A 19,273-nucleotide genomic window follows, 5' to 3' on the forward strand; every position below is an offset into this window, starting at 1 on the left:
AGAAACTGAATTAATTCACTGGTCTGTTAAGTTGCAATTGTAAACAAATATGGCTATGGTAAAACAAATTACGCTTAGCCGAACTTAAACAACTTTTAAATCTTTGATAATTCTACAATTATTGCATACAGATCAACTAAAGGCATAAAAACCTTAACCGGAAGAAAAGAACAACATAATTCAGTCATTTTTAAAGCAAAAAGTGTACAATTTGACAACATATAAGAATAAGAAAACTGAGCTCACGGAGCCGTGTAATAGAGTGGTTATATATATATATATATATATACTTTTGGTGCGGCAGATTGCAACCAATAAGGGAGATACGCAATTGCATTTTATAGCAATCCTATATACGAAATTGCAGCGTTCTAAAGCTACTCGTTTTTGAGTTATACGAAATACTCGTACATACGTACCTACGTACGTACATGCAGACGTCACGGAAAAATCTCCTCTGAATCCATTTTAAATCCTTTTTTGCAATCCGGTTTGGAAAACAAAGTCCTTTATTCTGTCCTTAAGTACAGATGTCACGTAAAAATATAGTTAAATTGCAATCGATAGCGGTCAAAATGAATATTTTCGTTGTACTATGACTCCCGAAAATTTTCGCGATTACAATACTTCTTTTACTCCGTAGAAAGAGGAGAATATGAAAGAAAAAGGAGTATATGATAGAGCTGTTCTATATGACATCCTTGCCATTTAAATACTGAATATTACAGAATTATAATAGTCCATATGGGTACAATAATACAATGCATTACCAGCTTATAATACTTCATAAATTACTTACATACCTTAGCCATATACTTAAGTTTGATTTAAATTACACTTAGAAATGCAATGCCAAACTCGCAGATGATGCTTTTCAAATAATAAAATAGTAAAATTTCAAACGTCAGAAATCGGGTGTTAATTATTGATTACCTATGCAGGAGAATTATCAGAATTAAAAGTTCCCTCACGTGCATCCGCCAATGAATTTGATTATGAGCAGGAAAATCAGGATGCTCTGCATTTTGCTGAAGAAGCTAACATGCTTAAACAAATCTGATAGTTTGCAAATGCTCAGGTTTCCATCCCTTTCATCATGATTAGTGTGTTATCGTTTGTCTCATAGTGTGCGCCCCACTGCCGATTGAGGTAAACTTACGGCGTGGAAAATTTCTTGAATGTTATATTCTGAACATAAGGTATAATTTCTCTGTAACATGTGGTGTTCTTGCATTCCTTGGACACCGTATATTCTGCCAACCACTGACAGAATTTTGCAGCGATACTCGCATTGCTCAAAGGTTTTAACGATCTGGCAGGTGTCTAGCAGCAATGTCTTCCAGTGCAATCTTTGGGCTTCATTCGCCTTCCAGTCTACAGCTCCACATATGAAATGCATGTCTGAGGTAGAAACAACAACGAATATAAAAACAGACGCTTATAATGCCTTCAATTAAAGCACTCTCAGTATATGGCCGTATTTTATAGCTTGAAATACAGCCATATACTTTATCAGAAAAGTGCTTGCCTAAGTGTTAGTTAATGTCCATAAGTTTTCGAACCCCCTATATACTTTCATGGATACATAATATGTAATAATATACATACTATGTATCCATGAAAATAACAATTGACCTTTTTACTTCTTTTTCCGTAATTGCTTAGCAGTTATTTCAAGCTTAGTTTGATGACCAGTGCAAATGTAAATGTATCTTCCGCTTTTCAAAAATTCTCTTTGTACCATTTCAACTTCGAGAAAAGCTAGTATTAGAAATAATTTTCATTAACCAAAGAATTTTCTCTTTTACGAGAAAAGGACAACAACAAAAATAGCGTTCATATTCTTCGTACTATCCATTAATTATTAGTGATCTGAAAGAGAAACCTATTTGCAAATCTACTAATTCCAGGGTATTTATATACTCTATCTCCAAAAAATATGAATCAGCAAACAAGAACAATAATTCAGCAAAATGTCATAAACTCCTGTAAATACTGACGTTTGGTTTAAAATGGAAAAAATTATACTTTTTAAAAATTTTCATACGAAATATGTCAAACGAAATTTTGAGCTGTTTTTAAAGTAACTTAGAGGATTTACTACAGTTCACACTATTACTCGTCATAAATTATGAATCATATCAGACTCTATGTGCTATTCAAAGAACATCACATATAAAATATTTTAAATCAATTTCTTTGTGTCATCCTTTTTATAATACAAATGAATAGGTTCTAGATAGGTCCCATTATTTTTGTATCAATTATTAACGCTATAAACAAACAAGAAAAATTATTGCTCTTCACATCTTCCGTAGTTCCCAAAACAATGCTACAAAGATGCGCCTTATAAATTAAACAACTCAATCGGAATAAACAATATTGCACAGAATAACTGCAAAAATATGTCAAAGCTTGCTTCTGGCCGATAGTGTTGTCTATACGTTCTAGGAACTGAATTAGAGAGCAATTCCCAGAGCTTTGGAATGGCCCTATGCAATTTTTAAAACCGCAAAAATCTGGAAAATTACTTTAAAAATTCTGAAGAATCTTCATTTAAAAGATTTGATCTACCGGATCGATTCGACTTTTGATCTGATGATTTTGTTCTGTCGGATAGTATAAGGATTAAAAGTTTCGATAATTAGTTTAACCCTGGAAAGGATTAATAATAATAATTTAGCATTAAATAAAAAGTGTGGTGTCACACCACATAACTTGTACGGACTATTAAATTATACACATTTTTGCTGCATTTCATTTAAACTTATTTTCTCGAATTTCATTATAGATATATTTCTCATTCAAATAATTCAGTCCTCACTTTGGGGCAAGGTAAAAATACATAAAACTCAAAACATATTCATTAAAAATTGTAAAATGCGGAAAAACGTAAGACTCTAAATACAGTTAAAACAGTTAAAACAATTTTTACAATTAAAATTAGAGTTTCCGCGCAAAAACAAGCAATTTCGGCCCGCAGACAAGAATGTATATTTTTTGGTGCACGAAACTGAAAATTTACTTTTGGTCCCAGTCGACAAAAAGACACTGAAGGAGCAGACTCTGATTTAATTCACTATTCTACTAGGAGTTTTCAAATGTAAACAAATGGAGGTTCCGTTAGGCGGCACTTACACAAATTTTAAATTTTTGATAAAGCTACAACTATTCATGCAGATTAATTAAAGGCATGAAAAACTTAACCAGAATGTAAAAACGACATAATTGAACCACTCTTAAAGCAAAACATGCATAATTTCCAACATATAAGAATAAAAAACTGAGGTCACTGAGGAGGGTCACAGAATGGATATATATATATTAGGCTCTGCTGTTTGCTACCAAAATGAGAAGTGCACAGCCACATAAGAGTCCCATATGCAAAATTTCAAAGTTCTGAGGCTACTCGTTTTTGAGTTATGCAAGATAAATACGTAAGTACGGACGTACATACGTTTCATGACATGTGTATGTACTCATGAAAAAAATCGCTTCCGAACCATTTTAAATCCATTTTTGAGTCCGTTTTAGTACTTCCTTTACTTCGTACAAGGAAGGGAAAATTATCTATATCGAATTTTTAAGTAGCAATTCCTGTGGAATATTATTGTCATCGCAAATACATACATATACACATATATATATATATATATAATCAAGGAAATTCTCTCTGCAGAAGGAGATGAAACATTAATACCGATATTCTACCCAAACAAAAGCGGCAAGTTAAATAAAATGATGTAAACGTTCGACAAGTAAATAAGCTGGAGAAAATTAAAAAGAAATAAAAGTTTCCAACTCCCACACTGACAAACGGGGTCGTCTCGAAGACAAATGGCGTCAACTCATCTCGACCAAGAAAATATACTTTCACAGCATATTATCTCAGATGACCATTATGGATTTAACATATAAAGTGCGAAAACGAACTGATCATCCCAAATACGGGATTAGAAATATATTATATCAATTCGAATTTTGCCTCTAGTGTTCATAAATAATAATTGTAATATTATAAATTAGATGTACACTATGCAAAAAAAAGGGGGGACAGTTCTATATCTCCCGTTCTACTGGGCCGATTGACGAAATTCAAATTGCGTTTTTCATGTCTCCAAAGCACGACTTAGGATATGCATTACATTTATATATAGCGTTGTTCTAATATGGGTATTTTGACACTAAATCGGACTCTTTCTGAAATGGCATGCCAATCTTTTTCCATATTTCTATTTTACGACTCAAATTATGGACAACTGCCAAGTTTTTTAGAATTCGCGCAAGTAGTTTTTAGTATCTATTTTCTTATTAAACATACAGGGTGGCGCAGGAAAATGGGAAATTTCGAAATAACGTCATTTCCACGAATAAATTCATAAAACTAGTAATTTATTAACGAAAGTGCATGTATTCAGCATGCCATTTATGTTTTTACTATCAAAATGTCCAAAAGTGTCTCTTTACTTTTTAAAGATGACATCGGAAAGATGTGCTCCCATTCGGCGTTCACACTCTAGCAGCCTGTTATGAAAACTCTGGAATGCGCGGTGTAGCAAGTCTTGGGGAACGGCAGTGATTTCTTTTTCAATGTTCTCCTTCAGTTCATGGATTGTTGCAGGACGTGTATGGTACACCTTGCCTTTAAGATGCCCCCACAGGAAGAAGTCGCGCACACTAAGCTCAGGGGGTCTCGCAGGCCATTCAATGTCAACGTTACGTGAAATAATGCGTCTTCCAAACAACTGACGAACTGCTGCCATCGATTGTCGAGCAGTGTGTGACGTGGCTCCGTCCTGCTGAAGATGCATGCTGTCGAACGGAGCGGCGAGGACTTCTCTCGATTGCAGCTGTAACAGCTTCAATGTTCTCTGGGGTACGTACCGTTGGAATGCCACCTGGAGGTTTCTTTTTCAAGGCAGATCCTGTTTCTTCACCCACATTGTAACCGCATGCGCAGATGGGACACGTCCATGACGCCCAAGCTGGTAATGCTGTCGAAATATTTTCTGCGCGGCAGTTGCACTATCACCATTTTTATAAAACGCTCTCACAGCTACTGCACGTTCCGCACCAGTCCAATGATCCATGATTACTAAATGGCAATGCGCTCACAAAAATTGTGCAAAGTTCCGAACAACTGCCGGCTCTACAGTGCTGCCAACTGTAACGATCAAAATTTCCCGTTTCCCTGCGCCACCCTTTACTTGATTCATTTTACCAGAATTCGAAATTTAGGCTTAATCCAAATATAATTCGCACATATTAAATTATTTAGTATTGAAATTTGTATTTTTAAATATTGTATATAAAATATTGTTTATAAATTTTTAAATTAAATGTTAAAATTGTTTATAAAATAATACAAAATTTTTAACATCATCTTTAAGTAGATGTATTTCTAGACACACCCGCAAAAAACTAGATTTTTTTATTCAAAAGTTTCTGAGATATATATGAATTTACATATTGGAGTGTTTTGAAATTTGGTATCTTTTCTTTAGTGATAATAACGCCAAACGATAATACGCACATTGTTAAAATTATTTGAAAGTATGAAGGATGATTTTTTTTCGCTCGTTTATAATGAAAAAAAAGAAAAGGGAAAATGGGTAGCTATAAATTAAGAAGTTCGCCAAGTAAATTATTCTTAAGGAAAACAGAAAAAAATACGCCAATATAAATTTTCAGATTTCTCTGTAAATTTCGCACTAAATTTTACAAAATTTAATATTTAGACATAGTTTGAGTCGTAGAATCGAAATATGGAACAAACTGGCATGTCATTTCAGAAAATGTCCGATTTTGTGTCAAAATACCTATTTTAGAATGATGCTATATATAAATCTAATTTATTTCCTAAGTCGGTATTTCAAAACATGGAAAGCGCAATTTGAATTTCGTCAATTGGCCCAGTAGATCGGGAGATATAAAACTGTCCCAATTCTTTTTTTTTTCGCAGTATTCATTAAATTATATTAATGAGACGTATTATCTGCTTTTAAATCTCTCTGTATAGGAACTGCAAAATGTAGAAAATGCCTCCAGAGGGCAGTGCTGTGCAAAAAGGGAAAAAACCCAGAGTGTGTTCCCGCCTTTATTGCGAAAGTGTTAAAGTAATTACAGAGATGTGAAATAAAAGCTACAGTCCTAAACGTTATAAGTGTTTTCGAGTTACTGAGAAGTTGGGATTTATAATATGAACTTTCAAGGGCCGTCGAGCCCGAATTAGAAACGAATCAGCGACATCTAAATAGTGAGTTCGTGAAAACGAAAGTGTGCTCTTCTTCCGAAGCGATTGTGTTGTGTAACCTGTGTTGATAATAATGGAAGAAAAAATTAATTTGTTCAAGCGTGGAAAAGCTACCATAAAGTGTAAAATCATTCGTTTAGAAACGTTTGTAGAATCGGTGGTTGAACCGATAAGTGAAGATTTTATAACCGAATTAGAAGTAAAACTAGAAACTGTGTGCACCGTCAAAAGATGTATAGCTGAATTACAAAAGGATTACTTCAAATTGCGTGTAAATTTGGATATTAGTGAAGCAGAATCGGATTTAGAAGAGATGGAGATTCTTCTGAAAAAATTCGAAGATTAAAAACATACATAAATTAAATGTGAAACTTTCTGTGAAAAATACTGAGAATGAACAGGGTAAAATAAGTGTTGATAATTGCTCTAAAATAGCTCCAGATGTTAAAGCTTCCAAAATTGAGTTTACCTACATTTACTGGTAATGTTTATGAATGGATAACATTTAATGATTTATTTAAGGCTGCTGTGCATAACAACGATAATTTGTCAAAAGGACAAAAGCTTCAATATTTATTATCAGCTCTTAAAGGCGATGCGATCCGAGTCGTAAAGTCAATCCTAGTTTCGGATCAAAATTATGAAGTTGCTTGGTCACTGTTAGAAGAAAGATTTTTAAATCATAGAGAACAGGTTTTTGGCCACATTAAGCGATTTATGTCAATTCCACCTATTCACGTTGAATCTGCTAGTGCTTTGCTAAATTTAGTTGACATTACCCTTGAATGCACAAGAGCGTTAGAAATTTTAGAACACAAAATTGATGGGTTTGCTGATACAATGTTTGCGTATGTTTTGTTACAAAAATCAGATGTTCAACAAAATTATGATTCGAACGCGAGTTTGATAAGAAAAATAATGTTCCCAAATCGAATTTCTAAAAAAATCATGCAAGAACTTTAGAAGCGTCTAGAGTTTCTAAGAACACGAACCAAAAGCACTGTTGTAAAGGTACTGTATTGTTAAGTACTGTGAAGTCATCTAAGTGTAGTTTCTGTTTGGATAATCATATTATATATAAATATTCTAAATTTCAAGATATATCAGTGAATGATAGGTTGAATTTCTAAAAAATGCAAGGATTGTGTTTTAACTGCTTTTTAAACCATAGTGTAAAACAGTGTTTTCAAAATTTTCATGTGCTAAGTGCGGTAAAAACATAACACCCTGATTCACTGTAGAGACATTAGGTTAATTGGAAAAGCCGAAGAGATGAAAAATGAGCAAACGCCTTCGCCAGGAATCGAACCGCGGACCTCTGGAATACCGGCTCAGTGTGCAGAACCACTACACCACGAAGGCATGCTAGAAAAGCGGGAGAATTACCTTATATACTGCCCTTTTTAAAGGGCGACCTAGTCGCCAAATCTTGGGTGTGGAGAATCATCATCCACAACCCTTTTAAGTTCGGGCGCCACTGTAGAGACATTAGGTTAATTAGAAAAGCCGGCGAGATGAAAAATGAGCAAACGCCTTCGCCGAGAATCGAACCGCGGAACTCTGGAATACCGGTACAGTGTGCAGAACAACTACACTACGAAGTCACGCTAGGAAAGCAGGAGAAATACCTTATATCACTTTGGGAAAAGAAATAATGATTCATCTCATGGCGTACATTCTCAAAAATCATCTTTCTCACCGAATAATGTTAGTTAAATGAACATTTCAAGAGAATTAAATCCGAACGCGATTAGTTTTGAAACCAAAAATGCGACTCCCTCCATAAATCAGTCATTTGTCGGAATGAGTTATGAATATTAACATAAATCCTTCTCGGCGGAGCAAAGGTTTCCTTTCCAAGGTCGAAAAGTTTACACGTTTTTGTCTACTGCTGTGATTAAGGTTCGAATGGGAAACGGAGAAATAATAAACATTTTAACAATTCTTAAAGTAGGCAGTCAAGTCATTCTAATTAGAAAGGAAATCGCGGATATGTTACAAATAAAAAAACAAGCAATAAATACTCCTATATTTGGCCTGAATAATTCGATTCTAACTGTTAAAAGCAAGTTAGTAACATCAGTGGAAAATTCAAATGAAGACTTTAAAAGAAATGTTGAATTTTTAATTGTAGATAATATTACTAATCTTACTCTTTCGAAACAATACGATGTTAAGAAAACTTGTTTTCCAACAAATATTTGTTATGCTGACCCAAATTTTTATAGACCAACGAAGATCGATGCTCTTCTGGGAGCTGATACATTTTACCTGCTGCTCAAAACAAATTAAATAAAATTACAAGAGGAATCTATCGTGTTGCAAGAAACAGTGTTTGGTTGAATAGTGAGTGGGTCTATGAATTTAAGTAAACAAAAGAGTTACCATTGTGGATTAGTAAACAATTTCGAAGATTTAGATAATCAATTAACAAAATTCTGGGAGTTAGAATCCCTTGGTATTAAAGATACCGAATTGAGAAATGAGGAAGATAAGGCCCTAAAGATGTTCAATGAAACAGTGTGTTTTAAAGACGGATGATAGGAGCTTGGAATTTGGGAGGAACTTAAAGACAATTATGATGTTGCAAAAAACTTACTTGCAACTTTGTTAAGAGAATGAAACGGGACAATTTTCTGTATTTAGAGTACTGTGATATCTTGAATAATTCTTTGAGGGAGGGAATTATTGAGAAAGAGATCAGCCCAGTTAAAGAAGTGAATAAACCTTTATATTACTTACCACACCATGCAGGTGTAAGGCACGAGAGCTTAACTACTAAGGTAAGGACTGTTTTTGATGTAAGTATCGTATGAACCAGGTCAATTATCTCTAAATGATTGTTTATATCAAGGAGTTAATTTAAACCCAAATACATTTCATTTTTTGAAATTTTTTCGCTTGAACAAGATCGCCTTCTTGGCAGATATAGAGGAGGCTTTCTTACAAATTTCTTTACGTGAAAAAGACAGAGACGCAGTGAGATTTCTTTTCATTGACAGTATGAATAATGCATGTGTATATAAATTCAAAAGGATAATTTTTGGAGTAAACGCAAGTCCCTTTTTATTGGCAATAACTATTAAAAACCATACAGAGAAGTACAGAAAGGATTTTCCTGCTACAGTACAAACGCGTGATACCTGTTTTTATGTAAGTGACCTTATCACAGGTAATGACATTCTATCTGCTTTTGAAATTTCTAGAAATGCCGAAAAAATAATAAGAGACGCTGGGATGCCCTTAAGGAAGTGGATTTCAAATTCTGAAAAGTTTAAGTTAATAAAGGAGGGCAAAGCTGTGAGATTTAAGCAGTTATGTCCAGAAGATTTAAACGATAAACTACACAGAGTTCTTCGTCTCTTAGCCATGTAGTGATTACCTGTCCTTATAAATTAATAGTTTGCTAGAATTTCTCCAACAAAAAAAGAACACTAAACGGTTTCTAATAATGGCTGCTGGAAGAATCTTCGACCCACTCGGTCTCGTGACTCCTTTTACTATCCGTTTCAAGTGCCTGTTTCAGGAGATCTGGCAAAGAAAATTCTCTTGGGATGAAGCTTTACCTCCTGGTACAAGCGAGAAGTGAATGAGGTAGTGTAAAGAAGCTCCACAACTTAAAAACTTAAAGGTTCCGAGATATATACTTGGTTCTCTTACTGGTCAAGATGCAGAACTGAAAACTCATACATTTTCGGATGTTAGTACTAAGGCTTATGAAGCAGTTGTTTACGTTAAGTTAAAGGTTGAGAACAAAATCTTAATCAATCTTGTAGCTTTAAAATTTAGAGTGGCTCCGTTAAAGAAGCTGTCATTGCCAAGACTTGAGCTCATGGGTGCTTTACTTGCGGCAAGATTAGCTAGTGAACTGAAACCAATTATTGACAAAAAACAAATGTCGAAAGGTTTTCTTGGAGTGATTCGAAGGTCACCTTATACTGGATTCAAAGTCCAAGTAAAAAGTGGAAACAATTTGTATCAAACCATGTGAACGAGATACAAAGCTTGACAACTGAGGCTACGTGGCATCATTGCCAAGGCAAAGCTAATCCAGCTGATTTACTAACACGTGGTGCAAGTAGTGATTATCTTCTAAATAATTCAATTTGGTGGATTGGACCTGCCTTCCTAAAGGAAATTAATTATTCCTGAGCCTACAGAACTTAGTGTCACAGAGGATGAGTATTTTAATGAACTGAAAAAAGACTGTGGTGATATTGACTCTTTGAAACTTTTCAGTATAACAAAAGACTTTAACTTTTTTAATTTGTATTTATGACTTAAGTAATGATTTTTTGCATATTTTACGTGTTTTACGTTTTCTTTTCAGGTTCATCTATAATACAAGAAACCCGAGTACCAAAAGGTCAGGATATGTAACCGCTGCTGAACTAGAGCAAGCAGAGGTTTTCTTAATCAGACAGGTACAATCTCAAGAATTTTTGGCACAGCTGTAAAGTTGATCTAAGGGTGAAACAGTAGCCTCCAATAGTAAGCTAAAAGGTTTATCGATAAAAATTCTATTATTAGAGTTGGTGGTCGCCTCCAAAATTCTAATCTTGAGTTGTGTAAAAAACATCCTGTGGTGCTTCCACCAAAAAACCATTTAACAGAATTAATTGTAATGTATTTTCACAAAAAATGCTTTCATGTGTAACCGCAAACTTTATTATATTATGTGAGAGAAAAATACTGGCCCCTAAATGGGAGAAATATTTGCAGAAAGATTTGACATCAGTGCGTTGTTTGTTTTAAGGCTAATCCTTTTACTTCTTCTCAGTTAATGGGAAATCTGCCACCTGAGCGTGTTAATTAAAATTTGGCATTTAATGATACAGGAACCGATTTTTGTGGACCCTTTCTTGTAAAATACAAACCCCAACGTAAGGGTGTATTTTAAAACATTTATGTTGCCATATTTGTTTGCCTCGCAACCCGTGCAATTCATTTGGAAATCGTTACACATCTAACATAAACCGAAACTTTTATTTCTTGCCTTAAAAGGTTTTTTTCTTGAAGAAGAAAATCTAGAAACCTTTTTACGGATAACGCATACATTTTTGTAGGTGCGGCAGCAGAGTTAAGGAGATTTTTTTAATATGGTGAATTCTCCTGATGAACTTGCAAGGATATTCATCTTCCAAGGATGTTGAATGGAAGTTCATCCCTCCGAAGGCTCCCAATTTTGGCGGTCTTTGGGAGGCTGGCGTAAAGTCATTCAAATACCATTTGAAACGAGTCGTGGGAAATATTAATTTAAGTATAGAAGAGTTTTTAACAATTGGATACAAATCGAAGGGTTTTTGAATTCACGCCTTCTTTCTCCTATGTCTTCCGATCCCAATGATTTTAGAGTTTTGTCTCCCGGACACTTTTTGATCGGCAGAGAAATCACCTCTATACCTGAGCCTAATTTAACAAGTATCCCCTGAAAACAGACTTTCCAAGTGGTAAAAAATAACTAATTATGTGCAAACAATTTAGCAGTTGTGGCGGAAAGATTATCTTAATAATTTACATCAAAGATCAAAGTGGCAGTTTGATAAAAATAATGATAAAGTTGGAACTGTTGTACTTATAAAGGATGAGAATCTTCCACCAATCAAATGGTTGGTTGCTAGAATTGCTGAAATATTTCCAGGCAAGGACGGAAAGGTAAGAGTTGTCAATCTACGGTTATCAGATGGAAAATTTCTTAAAAGAAGTAGTCGACATATACGTATCTTGCCAAATCAATAATTAGACTATATGATATTATTGCAATTGCGTTATTTTCATTATGTTATAATTATTTTCATGAAAGTTTTTATACAGTGTTATTGTAATATGTGTTTTATTATTATATATTATTGTTATACAAGTTGCAAAATACAGGTTGCAATCTCCCTATACGTTCCCTCACTAATCTCCCCAATCTTCCTATACGATCATCATGCGTTGCGTGCTTTTTGAAGGATATTTATGTGCTCTCGTTTAACCTGTTACTTTTTTTTTATGAATTACCTTTATTGAATTTACTTATGAGTTACCTTTCTGCTAAACTGAATGTTCACTGTGCCGATGGCTCCAAACGTTTTAAAATTACGTCTGTGCTTAAGGTTTCGCATGCTAGTGTGGAATGTGCCTCATTTATATATCATGCGTTTTTCGTAAGTTAAAGATAATACATTAAGACTTGTATTTTGTAGTTTCAACTTTTGTTTGTCTCCATGTTCTGTGTTTAAGCATCTGACCATTAGAAAAATATTACTATTACAAAATCCTTGAGAACTAATTTAGAGTAATTACTATACTTTGAAAAAATGAAATGACAAAGTCATTAAGCACATTAGGTGTTCAATTTAGAAAAACATTTCAATAAAACGCTCAATGCAAGAAACGTGAAAGCTTCCTTCAAAACTTGGTTTTCGAAAATAAATAAAAGACCATTATAATTTTTATAAAATGACCATTACAATGTTATGTACACAATGAAAAATCTAAAGAATTCCAATAGTATGTCGTCTGTGTAAAGAACCCAGAGATAGCTGTGTAGAAGATTCAGAATGTTTGGCGTCTGTATAAAAAATCCAGCTTTATCTATTATTAAAGTTCCAATAACTGTCTTTTGTTACATATTTAATTTGTTACATATTTAATTTGTTACATATTTAATTTGTTACATATTATTACAATAACACTAATTTCCTTCAATTCATTTCAACAGTTCAGATATCCCTTACTGGTTAGAAAAGTTTATTTTATGTCTTCTATCAACTGTATAAATCAAAACTTTCTGTAATGAGAGCAATTTCTTACGATATGTTGAAATAGATTACTGATGCTGAAATGAACAGTAACATAATTCTTTTCTGTAAGAAAGAGAAATAAACAGCAAATAATTCAGCCAGTTATTAAAACAATCTGTATTTTTATAAACGGCACAATTATCTTTAAATTTCCACAGTGTATGTCTAAATAGTTTTGAACTCAATTTAAAACGTAAAATTCTTCAGTAGTTAACTTGGAAAAGAATACTTTTAAGGCTGTATTGGATTTCAAAGGTTAAATACATTATTCTAAGAGTTTAAAATATGCGCTTCAAAATTATGTAAATTTTATTTTTTAGATAAACTCTTTCAAAATGATTTCATTAAATTCGTTTACCTCATATAAGTGGAAACTCGAAAGAGATTTACTAAATGATGATAGAGAAAATTTAGTAATGGGTTAAGAATATAAAATAGGGTTTTGTTTCATTTTTGCTTTTTGGAATAGCTTTGCCATTAATGTAAGCACTGTAAAATATTTTTGGTATAAACTTAGATTTATGATCTTTCATTGCTTCATTTACATTGCACTGTTTTTCAAAAAACTAATATCCATCATTAAAAGCATACAGCTATTACAAAGAGGAACTAAATATTCATTCATTAAGGCCTTTCTGAACACAATCCATTGACCATTTGACTTTCACTCGCAATACCCACTTAATCAGCCTAAGAAAACAAATTTTGTTAGCAATGAAAAAGTGCGAAAGTTAAATAAATGTGAATTCTAATTTCAAAATATCCTCAAATGAAACAATATCTGTAATGCTTAATTCTTTTAGTTTCGTCTTTAACAGCTAAAGGTTGTAGACTCATTAGGATATTTTTGAATGCAGGTAACGTGAAAAAATAAGCAATGTCTTCGCCGGGTCGTCGAGTGTGCTACCGTTACGCCACGAAGGCATGGAGAAAGGAGGCATTTAGATGAAATAAATTATGGAAACATATCTTAAAAGCAAACAACTCAATTTCAAATTCTAAACATTTTCCAATAGTTTTTGCTTTATGCTTTCAGTTGATTTTAAAACAGTTATAAATACTTCACACAATGTTCGTATAGCTTCCTACTATATTAAATAAAAATATACCTTCTTATAAAAGAGAACTCCTACAAGTATCCTAGTGGATAAAACATAAATCCTGATATTTCGATCAAGGTTCTAATCCCGCCCATCGCTACGCGCTGACTGCATGGGTGTCCTCTGAGTTTTTCTTGTATATAACAAGAATATAAACCAGTTTCCTTTAAGAAGATAATGATAAAAAGAATGTAACCTTCTCTTAAGCAAATAACTTATATATACTTTGTCATAATCAATAAACCACTCCAATCTAGAAAAGGAGAATTCCTTAATAAAGAAATACATGTGTCAGCAATAAAATATCATATTACACGTGAAGTCAAACCTCTGTTACGAAACCTCTATTTCAATTCTGAAAATAGTTATTCACTTTGCTTTTATTTTTCAAATTATTATTTAATATCAGGAGATTCTTGACTAATGAAAAATATGCCGGCCTGAGAGCATCTTCAAGAAGAATTTGTATGTAATACCTTATGGCATACATGATGAAGATGATGAGGCTGATAATAATAATAATAATAATAATGCCTATATACTGAAGTACTGATGAAATGTCGTTCACTTTCTTTTCCAGTGCTAAGAGAACTTAACAGTAAGTTCACAAGAAATAAGATTCAAGAAATTTAATAACCTTGAAAATATAATACTTATAAAACGTTAATAATTAATTAACTTTACATTTAGACAATGCCTTGTTTACTCTATGGGTCATTTCATAGAGATGAAATTAAGCTGCCATTAATAAGAAGATGATGGGAAAGATAGTACTGGTGTGTATCAATCTAGTATTAGAGAATCAGAATCTTTTTTTTTTCTGAACAAATTTGATTCAATTATAACGTAATCAGAATTTTATTCTGTTAAGGTCGCTATGTGACTATGTCGCTATTTCAGTTAGAAGAAACTAATACTCAGTTATTTAATTACAGAGGCTTGAGAGCTCGTTGTTGAATGCAGAAAAGTCAAGTCTTCCAAAACTCAGGCATCGACTGTAAATTGATATTCCGAATTATTTTTGTTACACCTACTTAGTGTTTCAGTTATACAGTGCAGTGAAATAGCTTTTTGATTCGAAACAAAAATCAGTGCGTCACTCCCATCAGTATGAAAGTTAACGCAGGCTGACATCCCAGTAGATGGGCTTAAATTCAGATTTCAAGTGATGAATGAAAATTAAAATTTTAGAAATCTTTATCATTTGCATATTCCATCGCGGTGTGCACATGACGTAAGTTCATGCTATTTGAATGCTTCCTTCGTGGTGCTGCATTTTGAATGGCCAGCAGTTTATACATGCAAGTTTGTAAAATTAAAGACATGAGCAATAATTATTCATAACAAAAAACTGGCTGTTGTGTTTTTGCTGAATAAATTCATCTAAATTCTGTAAATATGAAAATCCTTTCTAAAATTCAGCAGAAGATGAAGAGAATGGGTTCTAACAACTGGAATGTATAGCAGGCAGAATACAGCATAGGCTTTTCTTCGGTGGTTTGCCTTAATGAATAATCTCATTTAGTGTTTAAACACATGTAAAGAAAACTCAATTTTATGCATTCGTTTCACTCTCAAAAACTTGCTTTAAATTTCTACTTGATCATTTCCTACTAATTCCCCTGGATCAAACAATTAGCGTATAAAATCATTAACTGCGGCATCTTTCAGCTGTTATTCAAATTATTAAATAAGGAGTCATTTGAAATATAAAAGACTGATCTTTTCTTGTTTAATAACTCTTCTTTATTCGTAGCGTTGAATATATTTGTATAAAATGATTTATTTCAAGATATAAGGCTTTGTGAGATTTTTTTGTGTGTGCAGCTTCAGTGTGCTTGGTAGAAAATCACTAGCATTCTTCGACTGCATTTCTCAGTTCGATTGAGAAATAATCGTTGCATACAGAGATTGCGGCTTATCCTTCCGAGAAATCGGTAATCGTGTCGGACGTAGCCAAGCAAAAGTCATCCTAATATGGAATCAGTGGATAGAGAAGGGAAGGAATGACAGACATGAAGTTGCAACTACCTCATCGTACGTGAAGACAGATATATTCTGCGCATGGTACTGATAGAGCTCACTGACACATCCGCAACCATATCACAAGGAATGCAGTCTGTAACACAACAATCAGTATATGTACGAAAAAATCGATGTCATTTACATCGACATGGTGTTCACAATACAATAGACTGCCCATTAGGCTGCTTTGGTTATCTTTAAACCACAGGTGTCTTCGTTTGCAATGGGGCAGTCAACGACGGATGTGGACATCCATATGGCATGACATTGTGTTTTAGACAAATGCCCCTTCTTCCTGCAGAACTGCGATGATCGGATTAGAGTTTGGAGACACCGTGGAGAAAAGCTGCTTGACTGCTGTATCCATCGTCATACTGGTCCTGCACCAGTTGTAATGGTGTGGAATGATATTGGATTCCACTCTCATATCCCCTAGTATGCATTATCGGTACACTTACCAGCCAATGCTATATCTCTTGATGTTTTGCAGCCTGTTCCCCTTTCTTACCTTCAGGACTTGTCTGCAGTCACATTTCAACAGGGCAAAAAGCTACCACACGTTGCACGCAATGTCTGAGCTTTCTTCTTAGCCCACTATATTGCACTTTCAGCCTTGTTCTTCAAATCTATCGTCCATCGAACATGTCTGATCAATGTTTGTAAAACGCTTAGCCCGACATTCCACACCTGTGGGTACGCCAGGGAAAATTTGGCTATATGTGGAGTCAGCATGGGATGTCATTCTCTAACAACACATTCAAAGTCTCTTTCACTCAATTTTGCGGCACGTAATATCAATGGTTTTCCACAAACGTGAAGGCAACGCTCATTACTAATGTTCTTGTCACCCTCACCTAAAAGAAGACTGTATTTCAAACCAATTAACATTCATACTATGTGTAATCTCTAAAATAAAGTTGGCTTTGGATATCTCTTGTTCTTCGTGCTGCATTTCGGATGGCCAACTGTGTATATGAGATTTTACTGCAATCAAGTAACTAGTTAGATTATACATAATACATATTTAATAAGAGATAAAATATTTGCAAGATATATAAATATATATCTTGAATTCGAAAGTCTGTCTGAAACCTTATGACTGGAGTGTGTTTGGTAACAAATCATCAATTTCTGTGCCTCTAAATTATTATTTTTCCTTCCTGTGAAGGAAATAATAATAGTAACGATTTCAAGTGAAAATTTTATACGCATATATTTAACGCTGCACTTTCTTTTTATTTATTTGTTTTAGTACCTAAGACAAAGCAAATAAAAGTGTTAGAAACTTGTATACATCTTATGTTCAAAAATGAAGCGTAGGAATAATTTGTAATAATTAATCAAATTAATTTTTAATTTTATGTTGCAAAATAATTATAATGATAGCAACCGTAATTAATTATGTTTGATGCTCACACAGCTATTTTAGATAAGATGGCAGTATAAAAGCTTTCAATTTAAAATAGAGCCTAATGCAACTGCAAGCACAAGCCAGTGTAGCTAGAATTTAGGTAGCAATACGTTCTTCTTCACAGTCAGAGAAGGTGTGTGTGTGATTATGGCAAAGCCACGAGGGCTATCTGCCTAAGGGGAGGGATGCCTTCATGGAGGACTTTCTAAGGGAAACTGGCTCGTATGCACGTTGCACATGAGGAAAAACACGAAAACGCCCATGCAGCCAGACCGTTCGGGGGATTCGAACCTCGGAGCGAACTACCAGTGTATAGCGACTTTACCGCTCGGCCGCTGGTGGGCCCCAGTCAGAGAAGGAAAAAGGATTTTCGTTTGAAATTAACTTTCAGTTGGGTATCGTTGATAGATTTCCCTTCGGAAGTACTTATTATCACTTTCATATCAGCATTTAGATATGCTATCTGGATTCACGGTTTTATCAGTTTTACTTTCATTTAACCATTGATTATACATGAGTTTTATGACAAATATTACTTATTCAATTAATTATGTAATTAGATTCAAAGAAAGTAATTAATAATATAAAATAAAAATACGATTTTGAAAGAAGTGACAGCTTCTGAAATTTATTAAAGCTCGTAAATAAACCGATTTTAAAAATTATTCAAATTGATGCTGTTGAGATATAGCTGATGATAGAAAGACAAAAGAAAGAAAAAACGTAATTTCTCTTTAATTCTTCCACTAGTGCCTTTCTGAAATAACTGTCTTATATGCTTTACTACTATTTCTTTATAAAATTTTATGGTTTTATATTAATCTTTGCGAGCTTTAAATTGTCTGTTAAATATGCCGATCTGTTTTTCAAGCTTTTCTTTACTATACCGCCATTCTCTTTGTTGCAATGGCAAAGCTGGGAAGAATGCAGATTTTCCACATTATGCGTAAAGTCGTACATGAAAAGAACAGATAAAAATTCACTGAAGTTGAATTCTCTTGTTGCCCTCAAACCAAAATTTTGTACAATCCGTCTCCTATGCAGAACCTCAGTTAATATTCTTCTTGAAGAATCTCTAGACAAGAAAAATATAAATGAAGTTGAGATTTTCTTTTCCCCATACAAAGGTAATTCTATTCAGAAAAAAGGAAGGAAAAAGAATGCTTTAGAAGATCAAAATTCTGAGGTCGTACCAAGCCACTTACAAAGTTACCGTTCCTATCTAATATGCAGTGAAGTAACAAGGCACTGAGCTGGCTTTCAGTTCTTTTTTCAACCGTTGCTGTCTTTTACAGACAGCGCGTTTAACGAGTTCCTTTTCTTCTGAATACAAAGCTTTCTGCTTGCCATTTTTTTAAAAAGAGACACGCGTATGCGTGTGAAAAAAATTCAACTTTAAACCATTGTTCCCGAAGTCCGGACAACAATTAATGCTTACACGAATCTGGAGTTTCAGATTTTCTTGGGAAGTTTTGGACAGACGTCGCTTCAGGCTGAATTCATAGCTTTTTATTTGTTTAGCGTATTTTTTATTTATTCATTTTTTTCTCCTTAAAATCGATTCAAGGGGGGTCTTTTCCTGTTCGAATTTTAAAATTATTATTGATGAAAACACTTTTCTTCATTAATGTGACATTCTTTTTAGATTAGCTTTGCATGTTTTCTAAAAACGTTTAAAGGAATAAGAAAGCTTCCA

Source organism: Stegodyphus dumicola, chromosome 3, assembly GCF_044657685.1.
Source record: "Stegodyphus dumicola isolate Sdum_Otavi_A_Nest chromosome 3, ASM4465768v1".
NCBI lineage: Eukaryota > Metazoa > Arthropoda > Arachnida > Araneae > Eresidae > Stegodyphus > Stegodyphus dumicola.